Genomic DNA, 22,480 nt, shown 5'->3' on the forward strand with positions numbered 1-22,480 from the left:
GGTAACTGACATGTAAGAGACATGGATACAAGTAGCCTACAAATTTTGTATCTTTTCATCACATCTATATAGTCACAGAAGTGAAGGAAAATCGAGGTAAACAATTCAACTGCAAATTGAAATTATGTTAGTCACGGGCCAAATGAATTTAAAATACAGATCAGTGTAGTAAATGGCACCCCAAATTCTGGTAAAAACAGGTTGGTGTTGACTGCAAATCATTCATGGTCTACCATCCCTACCCCCAGAGGCTCCAGATGGCTTTAGGGAGAACCTCCAATATATAAAACTGACATGAGAGCTGTCACAGCACTTCCCATAGATGGGGAACACTCCCTTACATTACCTTCTACCACTTTCCTCTACTAATAATACTATGATTTATAATAGTAACATTTACTCTAATAATACAGGAAATGGTTTTGTTTTTTTAATCCTTAATGTTTTTTCCTTCTTGTCCAATCCTTAAGAGATAGGAAGAAGAAAAAAATAATAAGAAGGACAGAGAAAGAAGGAGGGAGGAAAAGAGGGAGTATATGGTCAGTAATTAACAGATCTGAGAAAGCCCTCAGTACTCCAGCATTCCTCCTCCTCCTCCTCCTCCTCCTCCTCCTCCTCTTCCTTCTTTCTTTCTTCTTCTTCTTTTTCATTTTTTCTTTTCTTTTTTTTTTTAAGAGACAGAATCTTGCTATATAGCCTAGGCTGCTGGAGTGCAGTGGCACAATCATAGCTCATAGCAGCTTTGAACTCCTAAGCTCAAGTAATCCTCCCACCTCAGCCTCCCAAAGTGCTGGGATGATAGACATGAGCCACTGCACTTGGCCCCAAAATTCTGTCAATAAGCATTTTGGAACTACCCTTCCCACTTGAAATTCTCATGAATTATAAGTTACCTTGGTCCTCCAAGGATGCTGGCATAGAGACAGCTTTGTAGAACACACGGTCGTTAGTTTCTACTTAGGAGTCTGGACAGCCATGAAGTAGCCCACGAGTTAGCATGGAGTAGAAGTAAACACTAGGGTCCAATACGGCCAGATCTTTCCAAAACGGAACATTATGCATTCGGTTCCTTCCTGTTGCAGCAAATATCAGGCAATTAATCCACCCCTCTAGACAAGCTCCCATCTGAGCTGGACATCAGGATTATCTATGATTACTTTTCAAAACACGGTGTGGGCTCCTACACCAAACCTAGGAAATCAAATCTTTGAGGATGGATTCTAAGACATTTATAATTTTTAAAGATCCTCAGGTAATCTGATGCACAGATGGAATCTCTGCTCTGGGACAAGTAACAGTGCTGGTCTTCCCACAAGCCAAAAGAAAATGCATCTCATCTTTAAAGTGCACCAAAGGAATTCAGTCCATTTTTAAATGCATTCTGTTTCCTAACACCACCAGAAAAGTCTTATTTCTCCACTTAATTCCCTCATATGTAATTTAAATTCATTCCCTTTCATTGCCTATCTCCTCAGCAGAGATAAAGACCTGGACTTCCCTCTCTACTGAAGAAATATACACAGGTATAATTCAGTTCTGATAGTAATTCATATCCTAACCTGAAACTCCAAAAGCAAAAGTATTAATACCATCAGATACTTCCATTCCTTTATGTGCTCATTCATTCAAAAAGCATTTCTTAAGCACCAGGTCTGTGTCAATCCCTGTGAGAAATGGGCGGTATTTGGTGATAAACATATTAGCCCAATACTTGAGCAGTTTATAACTTAATGAGAAAGACAGAAACCAATGGACGCAATTCAGTGTACATGTTGCAGTGGAGCTATACACAGCATGCAATGGGAAAATGGAAGCAGGGACTTAACTCATTCTGCAGCATCAGAAACAACTTCCTGGAAAATAGGTTCCTTAGGGTGAATTTTAAAGAATAAGTAGGAGTTAGCCAGGTCAAGAAAGCAGAAAGGAAACTGTGGGCAGACAACACAATGTTTGCAAACACATGGAAGCAGAGGGAAAAAAAATGGTACGTGCAGGAGCCACAAATACTGCATCCTTTAAGGGGAAGTTTTGTTGGGGCAGGAAAGGAGAAAGACAGGCTTAGGATAGGATCATAATGGTCTCTTACACCACATAGGGGTGTTTAGATTTTATACTGGATGTGATGGAAAGCCACTGAACAATTTTAATTGGAAGAGATAAATGGTCAGATTTATGTTTTGGAAAAGCCTCACCAACAGTGTGCGAGTTTGTCTTTGGGGGTGGATTAGCTGCCTACTATTTGGTGCCACAAGAAGGAACCTAGTGCATAGTGTTTGCTTTTGAAAAGGTCTGGCCATATGTGGCAACAGCAGCTACTTCTACTCCATGCCAACTAGTGGGCTACCTCATGGCTGTCTGGACCTCTAAGTAGAAACTAACTAGTAGGTGTTCTACAGATTTCTGTCGATGCCAGTGTCTTTGGAGGACCAAGGTAACATAATTAAAGAGAATTTCAAGGGGGAATGGGACAATGCTGGAGGCACAGGGCACTGGAGTGACTGAGACCACAACAACTGGGAGATGGGGAAGCAGATTTTACTGGTGTTTAAGAGCTGGAATTGTCAGGACTCGGTGACCATAAGATGGAGTGAGTGAAAGGAACAAAACACCACGGACCTTCCAGGGCTCTGCAACGAGGTAGGGAGTGTGTTGGATTTGAGCACGGGCTCCACGCCAGGTTGCTTGGAATCAACACCTCGTTCTGCCATTTTCTTGACATGTTAATTGGGGTAAGTTATTTAATCTGTCTGGGTATCTGCTTCCCTATCTGTAAAATGGGGATGTAACAGTGGTGTACCTTCCTTGTAAGGTCATTGGAGAGTTAAATTCATTCACCTACAGCAGGTAAAGTATATAGAATACTTTATATACACTTTACATATGGCTTTATATATATATATATATATATATATATATATATATATACATACTTTATACATGGCACTACTATAATACTTACTATGCTAACACTGAGAGCATAGTAAGTATTATAGTAGTGCTAGGTTTTTCACCATCTACTGGGATTTGTTGATTTTCTAGGCATGGCCCCAAATACTGGAAATGTATAAGACTGATCCCAGACCTCAGAGAATTCAGCCCTTTCCCACATGCATTAGGTTAGAGGGGTTGAGTCAAACGCAGCCCCACAAAGCAGTTCTCGGGGTATACTTTTCTATTCCCATTCTTATTGTTTTTATTCTTGCATGTCTAGTCTCTCGGTGCTTAAATTCTTTATTATGTATCTGTAGTCTATGATTTGCAGCATTAATGTTTTATGTTTAAATATTCAAATGTATTTTCCCATATTTCCATTATTTTCTAACCTTTGGGGAGTCTAATGATGTTTTTAAGAAAGAAATATTATTTTTACATCAACAGTCATCATGCCTGGCCTATTTAGACCCTAACTTTTGTCATCTAAAGCAGCAGTACCCAACCTTTATGGCACCCGCAACAGGTTTCATGAAAGACAATTTTTCCACAGACCAGGGTGGGAGAATGGTTTCAGGATGATTCAAGAGCATTACATTTACAGGGTTCTTTATTTCTATTATTATCGCATTGTCATATATAATGAAATAATTCTATAATTCGCCATAATGTAGAATTAGTGGGAACCCTGAGCTTGTTTTCCTGCAACTAGATAGTCCCATCTGGAGGTGATGGGAGACAGTGACAGATCATCAGGCCTTAGGTTCTCATAAGAAACGTGCAACCTAGATCCCTCACACGTGCAGTTTACAACAGGGTTCAGGCTCCTATGAGAATCGAATATCATGGCTGATCTAACAGGAGGCGCAGCTCAGATGGTAATGCAAGCGAGGTGGAGTGGCTGTAAATACAGAGGATGCTTCGCTTGCTCACCTGACATGCTCCTCCTGCTGTGTGGTCCAGTTGCTAACAGACCACGGACCAGTACCTGGGGTTGGGGACCTGATATAAACTTTCCTTCTTTTCCTCTGCCTTGGTTCCTGATTCATATTTTAGGGTTTTCCACTTGCCTGCTCCTTTTTCTACAGCTTTTCATTTATGGGTTGGGTTTCTCTCCCTTTTGTATCTATGTTCTAGATTCATGACTTTGTAATACTTTTATTTAACTCATGCCTTTAGATATGCCATTGTACACAAACAGAGAGAACCACTTTCTGTGATGCCCCAGGCTAGCTCATTATGATAACGTTAAAACAAAACAAAAATCCCCAGATATGTGCAACTTATGAATAGCTATCTATTCTCTGTGGAATGAAGAAATCTGGTTTTATTTTGTAAAGCTCACTTTGTGGGTGCTCGATAAACTATACTAAGCTTTAAATTACCATAGTGGGTATCCACAGGAGAGGATGAATGCTGCATACCAAAAACCCTTTCCTCCACTAAGCTTACTGATTACAACTGGAGTTTCCTCAAATGAGCTTGTTTGATAATTTGTCTCATTACTACTGAAAAGGAAATGAAAATCAAGGACTTGAGGGCTGGAAGCGGTAAGCTAACATGATCAAAGGTTATATTGTATGAGATGTCGGTTTCATGAAAAACAAAAAAGAAAGCCCAGTGTCATATCAAGTAATGTATATATATTATAAACTTTTCAACTATTAATCAAGCTAGCGCATACTAATATTACAAGCCATAGAAAGTAACTGTATATGAATAATCTTAAAGCATCAAGTACAGATGTCTTTAAATGCAAACCGAAGTACAGATGATATAGAAAACCAACCCTGAGTGCCATTTATTAGTTTCCTACTAATTCTAGGTTTAGAATGTACTTCGAATTTGATTGCCCAATTACCTACATCTATATTATATCATCTCGAAACATCATCACAACATCAGCCTCAATCTTGTGGGAAGGACTGTAAACAAAGGCCAGTTGGCTAAAGATAGTTCATTACTGACACATCTACAATAAGGGAGGTAACTAGGAGTAATGAGTATAATCAAGAGAAGTAAATTTAGGCTAAATACCAAGAAAGAATGTTCAACGGTGTGGACAGATTAAGGCAGGAACCTTCCAAGATAAGTGATAAAGATCACAGAAACACTTAAATCCATGATGAACAGCTTTTCATTCATAAGGGTGTTTGATCAAGGATTCCAAACAGTGAGAGAACCAGAAAGGGAGTGGGAGGTGGGCAGGGAAACACTCTCATTTTCACTTGGGAAAATTAGACAAATAGTGTGACGGTGATTTCCTTACAAAACAAGAAATGTGCTTTCCAAATCAGTCCCTTACGACAAGTATTAAGAAACAGTGTTGTGGAAAGTACTTGGAATCAGAATGATCTGTGTTCAAACCTCACCCCCATTATTTACCAGGTGAGTACACTTTAGCAAGATAGCTAACCTTTCCAAACCTCAGTTTCTTCAACTGAAAATGAGTATAGAAAAGTCTGGTTTGCAGGGTTACTATAAACTTTAAACATGGTAACATATAAACAGATCCAAGCGTTAATAAACACAGAATGTTGCCTGGAATACTGTGAAATATTTAATACATGGTAGCAATTGTTACTATTAGATTTTAACTCTAACTTTCATGAAGCATTTTGATCCATTACCATTCACAAATAAGACAATCCTTTGTCTTCAAAATAATCAATAATCAAGTCTCATTGCTGCTTTGCAGATCATGCTTTTTCAATCCAAAAATTTTCCAGACATCTTGCAAAGCGAGGTTAAGATAGTTGCTATTTTAGGCATTAATTCATAAAGTTTCTATACATCCTTACAGTTGGGTCATTTGCTTCCTCACACTCTTGTATTCTCTTCTTTTCTTTTAAATATAGAGAACAGATTGTGGATTTTAAACTTCAGTTAACCAGAATGTTAAAGAACTGGGATGTTCTGGTAAATTGTATTCTAATTTAATTTTTCTGACTACCTAACTAGAAATTTATTTTTGTCTAAATACTTAATATAAAAAAAACATGTGAACATATGTTAGAACTTTCTGCCTTGGAAGTCATATATCATGAACACAATCGAATCTTTCTGTAAAGATGACAGTGCCTCAATCACCTGAGCATTAATTATCGTTGTAAAATACTACAGAGGATAAAGATGTATGAGATTGAGTTACCTCATACTGACCCATGCTCTTGAAGTTGTTTTAAATTAAATAAGTACCTAGGATCTACTTGTTTCTTCTAAATGTTAAATGAGGATGGGCGGGGAAGCAGGGGCTGATAATTTAAGATGTTTCTAAAGGTCTGCTAAGTTGATGACTTAATAAAAAAGAAATGTTAGGGTGTGTTACTAATGGGGTAAGTAAGCATACTTTGTACTCCAACTTATAAAATCATAAATGAACCAATTAAATGAAAATGGTGTAGCTTTCACACATCAGTTATATTATCAAAAAAGTTGTTCAATAAGTTTATGCACTTTTAATCAGCAACAGCCTTAGTCAGTTAAAATAAAAAAAGAACTCTGATGCATTCAGAGCCTATAGATCTAAACCAGACAAAACAAAGCCTCATAAATGTGTTTGTTCATTAATTTTTAAAAAGCCAGACTTTGAGTTGTTATCATGTCAACTGGCACCAAACCATACTCAATTTAGTGCAACTACAAAGTGGAACCCATAGTCTACAATGGCAGCCTTTTTGATCACACTAATTAACAACCATTTTGTTTAAAATAAACAGATATGAGTCTAATTGCCTTTTTTACATAAGAAAGCGAAGATCTTAAAAGTAAAAACATGCACAAGAAAGATCAGACAAATGCCACTCAGACAGATAAGCAAAGTATGTGTGAAAGGAACCCAGAGGAAGTCTGGGTTGCTCACTGGGATTGACAGCCCAGTGGAGCAAAGGGAATTAGCCGCTCAGAAAGGTTAAAGGGAATCCAGAGGTGCAAGACCTGTAACTACCTATCCTTTCATCTTTTCCCTCGCAAGGGGATTTCACCTCAGTGTGTAATGTGATAGGCAGTAGCAGACCTGATACTCCTAATTAGGAGAGAACCTCTTATTACAGACAAATATTCCTTCCACCTTAGCATGCATTGCCAGAAGAGGATGTTCAAAGATAAAAGTGTGGACTGGTTCTCTAAGTCCCAGACGCTTTACTTGAATTTTGTGAACAAAGGAATAAACCCATAGATCACTGCCCTGTGCTTTCAAAGGCCCCCCAAATGGTTAACATAAAGTTGAATTGTACGTGGTTCCATAGACTCTTATTTTAATTTAAATACCAACAGCTAACTGTGTGCATACTGAACTTTTCATCTTTCCAGACCGTAAAATCAATTCCCGAAGACACTCAGAGAAGCCTTCAGTTGCCAAAGCTATCAATAAGGACATTATCAGATACATTGCCTTATTTTAATTAACTAGTAATACGCTAACTAATATCCTATACATATACTATACATTATCTAGGAAGTAACATATAGTATATGTAAAGTAAGCCATGAACTAAATAAATATAATTTTAAAACAATACCTAATGTGTAACCTGTGGTGAGCTACTTTAATGTACAGCCAACATCACTAGCATGTCACTCATTCTGCAGTACAAAATGCCAACAATCTATGAACTAAGAATTTAAAAAATCATTATCTGATTTTAACCTCTACAAAGAATTTTTCCCCTTCGGTAATTTACAGAACATTGACTACTCAAAATCATTAGTCTTTCTATTAATCTTTATATCCCCTGTTTATAGAATAGTCCCAAGCAGAGAGGGAACTTTCCAAAGTGTCTAAGGGAGTCCCTTTTAAACTAAGCAAATATGATCAGCATAGGTTTTTTTATCTATACTTGTAAGTTTGCAACTGAAACCAGTGCTGTACTGGTAAATGTATAACAATCAATTCTTTCCAAGAGGAAAAAAAAAGCTCTCATATTTAGTGTTTGCAAATTTCATGGTGAGATGCCCAAGATGGCAGATTCAAGCTACCCTGCCCCCATGAAATCACAGAACAGAGCTGGGAGGGTATGTGCGCAAGTGGCTCACAGGAGCGGGTGCAAGCCCACAGAAGCAGCCAGCTCTCATGCCACATGTGGAAACTCAAAACCCTTTTAAAGCACAAATTCCTAACAATAGAATTTAAGTTGACTCTGGTATTTTCAACTCTCTACACTTGTGAAACTTCACTATTTAAATTTAAATATTTGACTTTGTTGTCTTCAGAGCTCACAGAACTTTGAAAACGTTTTCAGATTTTTTTTCTCCAGATCAAACAACCAAACATACAGTTCAATTACTGCTGAACAAATTCAAATAACACTCATTGTAAGAATCCAAGCACAGGTGTAAGACTGAGCCTTCCACAGATGATTAGAGTTTGCCCTAAAGAAAGAAATCTTAAAGGTCCAGCCTCTCTATTCCTTATACAATACCTGATGTATTTGCTAGTATCTGCAACTCAGAGAGAGATCTATAATTGAAGATAAAGTTTTTATGTGATTTTGATGTTAATTTAATGAAGCCGCTCTGCATGTGTGACCAATGTTTGTGGCTACTTAAGAGATGAAACACAGACAATGCTCAGGAAAACTAAAAAATCATTTAACATGTGATAAAAATCCTGATTAATCAAAAATGTGTCCAATAAATGTTGGCCATGTTACGGCTTACTCAACTTTAAAAGAAGCATTTACATAAACATGATTTATCTGTACAAGGGATGCTATAAATTATTGTCATCTTAAGGACTAAATACCTGGAAGACATCAACTAGATATTAGAGAAAGTTACAGGTTCTGAAGAATCATTTTAAAATGTGAAATAAAATGATGAGATGCTATATTTTGTCACATATAAAAATTATATATAGATACATATATAATTTTTGCTTAGATAAAATAGACCTTGGTTTAAAAAGTTTCTCAGATAAAACCCCTTCTAGAATGACTTATCTAATAAAACTAGTTCCCTAAGAAAAATAACTTGGGTTAGAAAGAAGAAAACTGATTGCCTGTATTTTGTGTCTTCAAATTATGTTTGGATAACAGTGTGGATGACCCTCCACCCCCGCAGTATGATATCATTTCAAATTTTGTTATCTATCATGGGGAAATTTTGTTCTGTGCAAAAAATCTAAAAGATTATTGTAATCATCATTGCAAATGCTTTTAAGTAATTATGAAAATTCTTTTTTTTTTTTTTGAGACAGAGTCTAGTTCTGTCACACAGACTGGAGTGCAGCAGTGTGATCTGGCTGACCACAACCTCCACCTTCTGGGTTCAAGCAATTCTCCTACCTGAGCTTCTTGAGTAGCGGGGATTACAGGTGTGCACCACCATGCCTGGCTAATTTTTGTATTTTTAGTAAAGACAGGGTTTCTCCATGTTGGCCATGCTGGTCTCAAACTCCCAACCTCAAGTGATCCCCACCTGCCTCGGCTTTGCAAAGTTATAGGGGATTATAGGTGTGAACCACTGTGCCTGGACTACTTAAGAAAATTATTAATGATAATTATTGTTATTATTTTTTGAGATGGAGTCTTGCTCTGTCTCCCAGGCTGCAGTGCAATGACATGCTCTTGGCTCACCACAACCTCTGCCTCCCAAGTAGCTAGGATTACAGGTGTACGGCACCATGCAGATAATTTTTGTATTTTTAGTAGAGACGGGGTTTCATCATGTTGGTCAGGTTGGTCTCAAACCCCTGTCCTCTTGATCCACCCACCTCAGCCTCCCAAAGTGCTGGGATTACAGGCATGAGCCACCGAGCTCAGCTTATTATTTTTTTTAGACAAAGTCTCACTCTGTCACCCAGGCTGGAGTATAGTAGCTTGATCTCACCTCATTGCAATCTCTGCCTCCCAAGTTCAAGTGATTCTCCTGCCTCAGCCTCCCAAGTAGCTGGGATTACAGGCACGTACCACCACACCCAGCTAATTTTTGTATTTTTACTAGAGACGGGGTTTTGCCATGTTGGCCAGACTGGTCACGAACTCCTGACCTCAGGTGATCTGCCCACTTTGGCCTCCCAAAGTACTGGGATTACAAGCATGAGCCACTGTGCCCAATCCTTAATGAGAATTCTGTATGAACTTATATTGTTATGTGTTTTGTTCTGCATCTACTCTTTCCTTCTTAATTCTACAACTCATTTGAAATGGAAAGTAGTAAAATTCAAGAAATTATCAAGAATACATATTTTATGCCATTTCTGTGAGTATATCAAGATCCATTAAAAACAAAACATGGTTCAAGTCTCCCCGTTATAGGAGCATAAGGCCCCTGAAGGCAGGATTCGTATACTGTTCATCTTTGCATTCCCAGCACCTACCACAGTATCTTGCAAAAAGCACGTGCCCCAGAAATGCTTATGAGCTGAGCTGAAGGTGGTAGTGCTAAGTGTGATGTGAGAAGGAGTGAGCAACACTCTGAACTGTGAGGACCTGCACTGTCACCTCTCCTGTGTTCTTTGCTCTGACCATCCTGTTTCATCATCATACTGAAACAATGAGTGCCAGCAAGAGCTAGACTACATTTCATAAGTACAAAAATTGATTTATTGGAGGAAAGTCAACAGACTAACTCTAAACTTTAATTAAAAGCAGAAGTGGGCCAGGCGCAGTGGCTCACATCTGCAATCCCAGCACTTTGGGAGGCCAAGGCAGAAGGATCACTTGAGCTCAGGAGTTCAAGTCCAACCTAGGCAGCAAAATGAGATCCCCACCACCAACCCTACAGAAAATAAAAAAAACTAGCCAGGCATGGTAGCACCTGCCTGTGGTTCCAAGTATACAAGAAGCTGAGGTGGGAAGATCACTTAAGCCCAGGAGGTCAAGGCTGCAGTGAGCCATGTTCCTACCACTGCACTCTAGCCTGGATGACAGAGCAAGATCCTGTCTCAGAAAAAGAAAGAGAAAATTTTACAATCAACTCCTTGGAGGGACAAGCAGCGCCATGTGCCACCGTACCATGTGCTAGGCAGTATGGTATGAGGACCACTGTCCCTTTTCAACTGTTTGTTCCTGGTGTGTGAGGAAAGGGGTACGGCATCTAAGAGTAAGAAATGGAAACATTTATAACATTTATGACTGAGTCCTTTTATGTCTGTGGAATCTAACAGTGAAAAATCAGGGGTTGGATTTTTTATATCTCTGGTTTTCTCTTTTTCTCCTTTTGAATCCATTCTTACTGTGTTTCCTAACAGCCTTAGTCCATGACAGATTAGAAATGTAAAGGAAAAACTGGCCCTCATCACAGATCTTTGCAAAGCACTCAAGTAGAGTAGTGCTGCTCCAGAGGACTCAACTGGAGCCCATAAATAGACGTTCTACGGTGGCCAGTTTGGGGTGAACCATTAAGGCAAAACAAAACAAAGCAGAAAAAGCATTTTAACAATGAAAACCGTTCAGCAGTAGAAATGGCTGACCTAAACTGTAGTGAACCTACATTACTGCAGTTGTTCAAGCAGGAGTTGGATGACTGAAGGACGCCGCGACTCCTCCATCCCAGCCCCCACGGCCCTCTCTGCTTCCCTCTGCCAAGTTACCACACACTATGCTGCATTTGTCAATATGTGTTGCCTTCCCCCATTAGAGTGGGAGTCCCTTGAGGGGAAGAACAGTGTTTATTCATCTCTGTTTGGTCCCTGAACACAGCAGAAGCACAAAAAGGTTTACTGCAAAAATGAATATCTACTATAGAGGTTGAATAAAGTGATACGGAAGAACTAGTCCGTGATTCACTGATTTATGAGAATGAGAATCTGGCTGAGCATCATGGCTCACACCTGTAATCAGTCGAAGCACTTTGAAACAAAACCCTGTCCCAATTAAAAAAAAAAAAAAAAAAAAAAAAAAAAAAATGGTGAGAGTTCATTCCAATCTAAAGAAAACTTTAAGATGCATTTCAAAAATAAGGTTAAGCATTCCAAAATTAATAGCACTATAGCCTCCCAATAACATTTCTATTTGTATACTCATATCTCATATATAAATTCTTAGACTGAGATTTAACTTTTTTTTTTTTTTTTTTTTTTTTTTTTTTTTTTTTTTTAGATGAGAGTCATGCTGTGTCTCCCAGGCTGGAGTGCAGTGGTGCAATTTCAGCTCACTGCAACCTCTGCCTCCCAGACTCAAGCAATTCTCCTCCCTTAGCCTCCGGAGTAGCTGGGATTACAGACATGTGCCACCACACCAGGCTAATTTTTGTATTTTTAGTAGAGACGGGGTTTTGCCATGTTGACCAGGCTGATCTTGAACTCCTGATCTCAAATGATCCACCTGCCTCAGCCACCCAAAGTGCTGTGATTACAGGTGTAAGCCACTGCTCCTGGCTTTTTTTACATTGCTATATGCTATACTAGATTTAGTGAGTTTTATGACTCGTATACAATCATAACTTTACTACCAGAATGTTGAAAATGACCACTGTTAGCAGTTTTTAGAAACACTAAATGTCCTGGGTATGACAGACATGTTGAAAAGATATTTCTCAGTACTGTAGAATAATGTCATTTTCAGTTTAATTATAAGAAACTACTTTTAAGGAAAGAGACAAATCCCTCAAGTCCTCTGGGTTTCAGCTTCTCTTTGAAATAAGATGAATATTGTTGTCTCTTTATCAAATGCTATTAAAACTGAAGAATTTGGTAAACAGTGTTTACCTATAAGTATTCTTATAATTATTTTTACATTTATATTTACCTATATTTAGATATAAGTATTAATCATTTATATTTACATAATTTACAAGCACAGTTTCTTTATCTTGAAGTCTATTAAAACAACAAAAAAATTACCTTTAATGTCAGCTACCAGTTAATAAAATAAGTTGCCTAAGAATTACATATTTTATTAGCTTACCAAAATGATTTTTAGGTTAACAAAACAGCAAAAACTTTCCAAGCAGAAACTGAAACCCCTCAAAATCAATATAATTAAACATTTAAAAGTGAATTTGTCTAACACCTAGAGAATCAAGAAACCAGAACTGTCTACTTGTGACAGCCAAATGTTTGTGGTCATATATTGGAAAAGCTTTGAAAATTACTACTGAAATGTGAGAATTAATCTTGAATTTTCTTCTTTCACTTGACTTACTGTAAAACGTTAGCACTATTTAAATACAGTTTATTGTATTTGATATTAAAATCCCAAGTTCATAAAGGATCAAATTTCCATTTATCCGCTAAGATCACCAAAGCACATATCTACGTCTTTCTGTTTGTACTTTTCTCATTTTATTTTCTTGAAACAAGAGAGATAAAGGTGCTGTCCTATAAAGTTGTAACTCAATAGCTCTATCAGAACACTGCAATATTTACCACAAATCCACAGATCTCATGGCATGTAAGAAGAGTTGTATTCTTCTCCACCTAAAGAAGGACCTGTTCACCCACATGACTGGGATGAGGGCAAATACCTCAAGCTCTATTAATTCTAAAGTGAGTTTATTACTGTTCCTGTTTCACCTGCTCATGTCCTTCCTGTGCCGCGTTTCTGTTAATGGTACTACAGTAGCATCCGGAAACAAGAAACCTTTGGAGCATTATTTGTCCATCCTCCTGCTTTTTTCTTCCACATCCTGATGCCCTCTTGACAATTCGTCCACTGAAGTCTTTTATTCCATTCATTTCCTCCACTGCATTCTCACACTAGCTCAGGACCTTACCATCTTTTTCTTGAACCATTAACCCAATTCCTTCCCCTTTTAATTTTACTTATATATGCCAAATGAAACTTTCCTGAAAGAATTCAGGAAGGCACCACTCACGCGATTCTCTTGCCGAGAAATCTTCAGCATCATTCAAATGTCTGACAAATAACATGCAACTTACTGAGGACTCCAATTATCTGGTTCCAATTTACCCTTCCAGCTTCATTTCTCATTATTTTCCCCATTGACAGTATGAATGGATACCTCCTTTAAACCTAGCCTATCTGAACTTCTCATTGTTCCCATGAAATATCCCAATTTCTTTTTTTTTTTTTTTCTTTTTTTTGAGACGGAGTTTTGCTCTTGTTACCCAGGCTGGAGTGCAATGGCACGATCTTGGCTCACCGCAACCTCCGCCTCCTGGGTTCAGGCAATTCTCCTGCCTCAGCCTCCTGAGTAGCTGGGATTACAGGCACGTGCCACCATGCCCAGCTAATTTTTTGTATTTTTAGTAGAGACGGGGTTTCACCATGTTGACCAGGATGGTCTTGATCTGTCGACCTCGTGATCCACCCGCCTCGGCCTCCCAAAGTGCTGGGATTACAGGCTTGAGCCACCGCGCCCAGCCAACTCTGAGTCTTCATTCACATCCAGGTAGTTCCCTCTACGTGAAATGCCACTTCTCTGCATCCTTGCATGTTTAAATTCCATGCATTCTTTAATGTGTAAGTCAAATGTCAACTCCCTGGTAACTTTGTTTGACCACTCCCCTCCACACCTCATTGCTGTCCCATTAGAAGTATGCACAGTAATTAACACCTCATCTCTCTTATTGTATGTGTCATTTTCTACCCTGTATATTTGTTTATATGTGTTTTACCTCCTATACTAGAAAATAAGGCAGCACCTGTTAAGTGCTTACTTTGGCCAAGCACTAGGTAAGCACTTTACATAAATATATAGGATCTCATTTAATCTTTGCAACAACCATTTTACAATCAAGGAAAATGAGCTAAAGAGAGATGAAATAACTCATCTAAGAACAGAGACTTCTTGAATGGTATGTGGAATGCACCTCCAAATCTGAAGTCCTTAAGACAATACTTGCACATATTATAATTTCAATAAAAATATATTTTTTAAAAAAGCCTACAAAATCTTACACTGGGAAATATCAAAGGGATATTCAGATATTTATTCTTTATTTTTTTTGAAACAGAGTCTTACTCTGTTGCCCAGACTGGAGTATAGTGGTGCAATCTCAGCTCACTGCAACCTCCGCCTCTCAAGTTCAAGGAATTCTCCTCCCTCAACCTCCCAAGTAGGCACCCACACCATGTCCAGGTAATTTTTGTATTTTTAATAGAAGCAGGGTTTTACCCTGTTTGGCCAGGCTGGTCTCGAACCCTGACCTCAAATGACCAGGCTGGTCTTGAACCTACCTCAGCCTCTCGAAGTGCTGAGATTACAGGCGTGAGCCACTGCACCCAACCCTGCAGAATTAATTTTTAAAAACCATAAGAGTTCATGCTTATTTGATATGTATTAAGCATAGGCAAATTTCTAAGAATCTGATTAGCTGACTCCAGGTTATTATACTACAGGGCTATAGTAACTAAAACAGCATGGTGCTGGCAAAAAAACAAAAACAAAAAAAAACAACAACAAAAACAAACAAACAACAACAACAACAAAAAAAAACCAGACACGTAGACAAATGGAACAGAATAGAATATCCAAAAACAAATCCACGTACCTACAGTGAACTCATTTTCAACATAGGTGCCAAGAACATACACTGGAAAAGAGACCGTCACTTCAATAAATGGTGTTGGGAAAACTGGATATCCCTATGCAGAAGAATGAAACTAGATCTCTCACCATATATAAAGGTCAAATCAAAATGAAGACTTAAAACTAAAACATCAAACTATGAAATTACCATAAGAAAACATTGGGGAAACTCACCAAGACATTAGACTGAGCAAAAATTTCTTGAGTAATACTCCACAAGTAGACAACCAAAGCAAAAATGAACAAATGAGATCACATCATGTTAAAAAGCTTCTGTACCACAAAGGATACATTCAACAAAGTGAAGAGACAACACAGAGCATGGGAGAAAATATTTGTAAGCTACCCACCTGTCAAGAGATTAAGAACCAGAATATATAAGGAGTTCAAAAAAAGATTTGAATAGACACTTCTCAAAAAAAAGACATACAGCTGGCTAACAGGCACATGAAAAAGTGCTCAACATCACTGATCATCAGATAAAGGCAAATCAAAATCACAATGAGATATCGTCTTACCCTAGTTGAAAATGACTTTTATATGGAAGACAGGGAATAACAAGTGCTAGCAAGGATGTGGGGTAGAGGGAACCCTCATACTCTCTTGGTGGGAATATAAATTAGTACAACCACTAAGGTGAACTGTTTGGAGGGTCCTCAAAAAAACTAAAAATAGAGCTAGCATATGATCCAGCAATCCCACTGCTGGGTATACACCCCAAAGGAAGGAAATCAGTATATCAGAGAGATATCTGCGCCCCCATGTTTGTTGCAGCACTTTTCACAATAGCTGAGATTCAGAAGCAACCTATGTGTCCATCAACAGATGAATGAACAAAGAACATATAGTCCATATACACAATGGACTACTATTCAGCCTTGAAAAGGAATGAGATCCTACCACTTAACAACATGGATGGAACTGGAGGTCATTATGTTAAGTAAAATAAGTCGGGCACAGAAAGAAAAACATTGCATACTCTCGCTTATTTGTGCGATCTAAGAATCAGAACAAATTGACCTCATGGAGATAAAGACTAGAAAGACGGTTACCAGAAGCTGGAAAGGACAATTGAGGTGGGGGGTTGGCAGGATGGAGGAATGGTTAATGAGTTAATGAGTGCAAGAAAACAGGTAGAAAGAATAAGGCCTAGTATTTGAATGACTATAGTCAATAATAATTTTATTGTACATTTAAAAATAACTAAAAGGGTATAATAGGACTGTTTGTAACACAGAGGATAAGTTCTTGAGGGGATGAATACCCCCATTTTCCATGATGTGATTATTACGCATTGCATGCTTACATCAAAACATCTCATATACTCCATAAATATATATACTTACTTGGGACCCACAAAAATTTAAAATAAACAGTGTTTTTTAAAAAAGAATTCTAAGAACCTGAATAGTAGTAACTCATTTAATTCTCAGAGCTACACAGCTCCTATTTTTAGAAGAGGATAACAAACATACAAAGACACAACTAAAAAACTTTGCCCAGGTTCCCACAGCTAGTGGAGATCCAGGGCAGAAACGTAGATGGGAGTGGTCTGGCACTGGAGCCCACCTGCTGAACCATGGTGCCATGCTGCTTTCTCAAAACTGCGCTTGCTTCTGTGCTCAAGGGTCTCAGTGCAGTCTGGCTCATCTGCTAGCATGGTACCTAAATTTACCTGAATTCTGAGCTATATTAAAATTAATTCTTAAAACATCCTTTGATGCATTTGCCTAATGTGATCTGGGAGAACTCTGATTATTCATAATCATAATAGTTAATATAGTCACCAAAAGCCTTGTAGGAGAAAAGACTTTAAGAGGGAAAAACAAGACAGGTGAATGGAAGAATCATCTTTAATTTCAGCCAGTAGAGGGAAATGGTCTTTCCCATCGGTAACCATCCTATGCAATATCGGTCAACAACGACAACTCTTAAGGCAACGAGAAGTAGCTGGTGCTGCCATTTATGCATGGATACACTGTACACTCACACATTAAGAAAGATTCCCATATGGGAAAAGAAGGAGCATAAACAAAAGAAATATACCAGCATAGGAACAGAATTGTCCTTAAATGACAGTTTCTCTTGACACAGAATGAAAGATAAGTATAATTCACCAGAGGAAAGAATGGGGAAATCAGGACAGCTTTCATCTGGCAATGACAACATATTAAGAACAATTTTACTTAAAGATTTTTTAGTCTTTGAAATGTTGACACTCAGTATTACCAGAAATGGCATTCTCCTCACTACTATCGCTGTTACACGTACCAATATACACTAGAGTGAAGATGTAGCTGATGATCAGTGTGGAATGTTAGATCTCCTAAGATAGGAAAATGTTAACACCTTTTTATTGAAATTCAATTTCAATCTGTCCAGTATATTTATAAGCCGAGTACATCCAAAAATTAGGTATTTCAAAGTTTTTCATTCTAGAAAATGTATATTTCAGAGTAAGTCTTCATTTATTATTTCATTTTGTGATAGTACTTTTAAGTTGTGTGGAATGTCTCTAAATGTGGATTAATGAAACATTATATATGCACACTTGAAATGTAAATAAGAGTATTGTGAATAAAAGATTGTTCTAAATTATCTCACTGATATATGTGTTACTTATATCAATAGTCTTTAAATGGTAAGTCAAGTTTATCTGCCTGTTACTTAGCATATGCATGTAAATATATAAATAATATACATATATAAATATAAATATACATATAAAAAACGTATTTCCCTACCATTGCTACCGCAGTATCTTAGAGTGAAAATACCATTAAAACAATGTTTAGGATGACTCCAGTTCAGTTACAAGGATACTTATTTCCTTATGAAATGACACTTATTTTCATCAAACCATTCGTTTTTTGACTAATGAGAGACACATTTTAGATAGATTCTTCAGCTTTCCTTTCAAAAGCTTTAGGCTTTCCTAGTCTTCCAAAAGAAAACTGTGTTTCAAAGAGAATGTTTCTTTTTATTTTACCCAAAACAATACAAAAGAGAATAATAATGTGTAGAATTTTTCTGGAAAGGGAAACCACCAGGTAAATTAACTTAGCTCTATGGCAATTTTGTCTTTCAGTTTTTATGGTCTTTTCTAAATCACTCACCCCAGAAACTAAACCTTGTTTTGGGCATCCCCATTCTCTTTCCCTTTAATTCAGTTATGTAAATGCACCATAAGTTTTCCTCTCAGATGAGATGCTAATTACGAGGGCAGTCTTGTTAATCAAAACTAAAGCAAATGAGTACTTGTGTATTTTACCATCATTCTAGTTTGTAAGGACAAAGGACTCCTTTGTATTTAAGGCTGCATGAACAATCATGCAGCCTCTCGGTCTCTTAACAAAGTTTCCTGTCAACATAGGTCATTTTACCTATGATGGTGGTAAGCTTAACAGGCGTCCCCAAACTACGGCCTGCGGGCCGCATGCGGCCCTCAGAGGCCATTTATCCGGCCCGCCGACGCACTTCAGGAGGGGGCACCTCTTTCATTGGTGGTCAGTGAGAGGAGCACAGTATGTGGCAGCTCTCCAACGGTCTGAGGGACAGTGAACTGGCCCGCTGTGTAAATAGTTTGGGGACGTCTGGCTTATGGCATCAATACCCACCTTACCTAATTGTTCATGTGAGCTGCGGAACACTTAGCCACCAGGTGACAGTCATGTGGCTCCAATGAGCCTAAATTGGACATAAATTAGTTTACCTAAGCATTTTTAATGTTTCAAACTGCACACATACAGCTCATTTTATGAACACACTTTCTGCGTTTTCTTTAGTAATTCCCTCTCAGAACAACACGTGAAGTCTTCAAAGCGCTTTTTCCAAATTCTTTTAAAATCATTCTTTATGTAAGAAAAATGTGCTGAGTCAGATATACATTGTCACAAAGACAGAGATGAATTATATTTGTATTGTCCGTTACATTTCAAGTTTGTATATGCTGCTGACTTAAAAGTGCTGTGAGAAATTTGCAACGTTTATATTATTGATAAACATCATTTTGCCTGTACGGAGAGTCCTGGGTCTCAAAAGCCTTAACAAAGAGTAAATTTGGCTATTTATCATGTCTTTTACCGTAGTACTCATTTAGCCAAGCTGTATATATTTAGTTCGTGTAATCTTTTCTCATAAGTCAGTCCCTTTGACTCATTAATCTTGTTACTTGTCCCTGACTGTTTCCATTTGGTTTACTAGGAAGGTAGAATTTTCTAAAGACTTTTCCCTCTTTTTAATTTCATTCAAAGAACTATAAACTTCTTGAGGTCAAGGACCATGTTTTCCTGAATTAAAAATGAGTCACCGAAATAAGATGCCTTATTGGAGATAATCTTGAATCACCTTGCCACCTTTACCAGCTGACATTGTCTTAAATCATATTAATTAGGAACACGGCATTTGTTGCTTCTTTCTTCTAGAAAACAACAAATCACAGCTAAACACCTTCAGACCTTTGGACTATGGAGGGTCTATGTGTGTGTGTCCATGTCTGTGTGTGTGTTGGGATTTCTTACTATTGTCGAATGACTTGTGATAAAATAACTCTCTTAAAGAAATCGAATTACATCTTCCCATGGGAATTAACATTGTACATGCATCATAACAAACAGTCCTTGTTTTCCTTTAGAAAACTATGTCAAGAAGATTTCTGAAATCACTTCCCAGTGAATACTCAAGACCTTTTTCCATCAAATTATGATAGCCTTAATAACCTGTATTCCTCTCAACCCACTGTTCTGCATAAAGTTGAATCCAAAAAGTTTAAATCTGGAGGTACAAATAAAACATAAGTAAATAATAAAATTAAATAACATAAAACCCTTTACTAAATATCATTTTTTAAACATATGGACAATAAATACTTTTGTATTCAGAGGGGTGAGAAACTCTGAGGGCTAGAAAAAGTTGATTCAGGAGTTGGAACTTAAGGGAGGATTTACAAGATTCGGCCAGATGGAGAAAGGAATAAGAGCATTTAGGTCTTGGGAAAATGGTCTGCATAGGAAAGTGAAGATGAGCTCAAGCAAAATAGAAGGAAACGCAAGTTATTCAACAGAACACTAAGAATATATCACAGCAGAACAAAGCCAGGAGGATATGAATACCACATCCCAACAAACAATAATGAAAACATAGGCCAGATGATTAAAGTAACATTTGGAGAATTCTCGGCTTCAACTTATATGAATAATTACAAGATTTTTCTAGCCCTCGTAATCAAAACTTCCATCTTGGAGGCTACTTAAAATAACTTTATCAGTACTTCACATTAGGATATGAGTAGCTTAGAATTAGCATTAAGAGCACAGAACGGTCCAAACAAATAGTTTATTTTTAGTTTATTTTTGTTTTTGAGGCGAAGTCTCGCTCTGTCACCCAGGAGTGCAGTGGCATGAGCTCGGCTCACTGCAATCTCTGCCTCCCTGGTTCAACCAATTCTCTGCCTCAGCTGGGATCACAGGTGCCTGCCACCACACCCAGTTAATTTTTGTATTTTTAGTAGAGACGGGGGTTCACCATTTTGGCCAGGCTAGTCTTGAACTCCTGAGCTCATGATCTACCCTCCTTGGCCTCCCAAAGTGCTGGGATTACAGGTGTGAGCCACTGTGCTCAGCCAACAAATTGTTTAAAAGTTAAAAATATTTTGGTGGTGTAGAAGAAAATGACTAGACCAGAAAGATTTCAATTCCCAGTTTCTCTGCCATTGGCTTTCTGTGTGGCAACTACTCTGTAAGTGATTTTCTTTTATTTGTAAAATGCTTACAATAACAAGTACCCTTCTCATTTGCTGTGATGACTAGGGGAAAACAATGCCTCTAAGAGCACCTAGAAATAAATGGCTGGTGTCTAAGAGGTATCAACAGTTAACTATTACTATTATGTTCTTTTCTAAACTAAGGCCTATAATGTGATTAAAAATGTTTTTTATCACCCCTCCCCTCAACCCTAAAATGCTTGTCTTCCTTTTTCCATCTGTCAAAAACATGTGGGTCTTCAAGCAGCCACATTTTACACATATTTAGTACATGCTTCCTGCCAATATTTTTTCCCTGCAGGCCTTTTCAATTTTTATAAATGTTTTGAGATGCAACATATATAACAGATAAACTGACAATCCATATACCTTTCTTCTGTTGTTGTTGTTGTTGTTGTTGTTGTTGTTGTTGAGACAGGCTATCTGTTGCCCAGACTGGAATGCAGTGGTGCCATCATAGTTCACTGCAGTCTCAATCTCCTAGGCTCAAGCCATCCCCCACCTCAGTCTTCCAAGAAACTGGGACCACAGGCACTACTTTTTAACTACTTTTTATAATTTTTTTTTTTTTTTTTTTTTTTTGTAGAGACAGGATCTTTCTGCGTGGCCCAAGCCAGTCTCGAACTCCTGGCCTTAAGTGATCCTCCCACCTTGGCTTCCCAAGATGCTGGGATTACGGGCATGAGCCATTGCACCTGGCTCCCTATGCCTTTCAGTAGATAATATGAAACTCAAGAATCTCAAAACCTGAAGACTTAGAAGTAACCTGGTCCAACCACTACCTGAAATGTGAGTTTCTTCTCTAAGATCCCACCAAGTAACTAATTTAGCCTATGTGGAAAATGTCCAGAAAGGGCACTCTTTCTAATGAAAGCCCACTCCAATCTGAAGCAGTTACAATGGGAAGTTCTTCCTTTGAGTTCACCATACCTGACTCCCTCTAAAAACTGCGTAAGAATGAAATCTAGGTACACTGATGTCCACAAGTCTTTCCCACTTGGAAGCTACGTTGCCCCCTCTGGCCTCTCTTCTGGATCTTTCTCAAGCCCCCTCAGCATGCTGGTCGCTATCCCCTATAATCCTTTAAAGCAATGAGTTAAAGCTAGTTAAAAGTAAGACTCCTAGAATGTAACAGCGTAGTTTCAGGCCACATTGCTAATACAGCTGTTTTTCTAGATGTTCAGTTTCTGTTAATGTGACCCAATATCACTCTAGTTTCAGACATTGCTTAAGCAACGTCACCAGCACCACAAATGTTAACCCATACTGAGTCCCTTAAAACCTGAAACTCGTTCTTTCCCTTGTAATATGAGGAAATCACTTCTTCACCATCTCCATGTGTGTAGACTTCAT

The 22,480-nt window shown here is 38.0% G+C and overlaps 1 protein-coding gene across 8 annotated transcripts in view; it reads right to left on the reverse strand.

The window, feature by feature from the left end:
* Positions 1 to 22,480, reverse strand: part of SOX5 (SRY-box transcription factor 5) — a 1,015,292-nt gene that overhangs the window by 916,518 nt on the left and 76,294 nt on the right. Inside the window, exon 2 of one of the 8 annotated variants that reach the window (XM_074402910.1) lies at positions 894 to 1,073. The exons of the other annotated variants lie outside the window; for them this stretch is intronic. The gene's annotated coding sequence lies outside the window, so the exon portion shown is untranslated. The remainder of the gene's footprint in view (positions 1 to 893; positions 1,074 to 22,480) is intronic. 8 annotated transcript variants of the gene reach the window in all.

This window comes from Saimiri boliviensis, chromosome 7 (assembly GCF_048565385.1).
Source record: "Saimiri boliviensis isolate mSaiBol1 chromosome 7, mSaiBol1.pri, whole genome shotgun sequence".
Classification (NCBI taxonomy): domain Eukaryota; kingdom Metazoa; phylum Chordata; class Mammalia; order Primates; family Cebidae; genus Saimiri; species Saimiri boliviensis.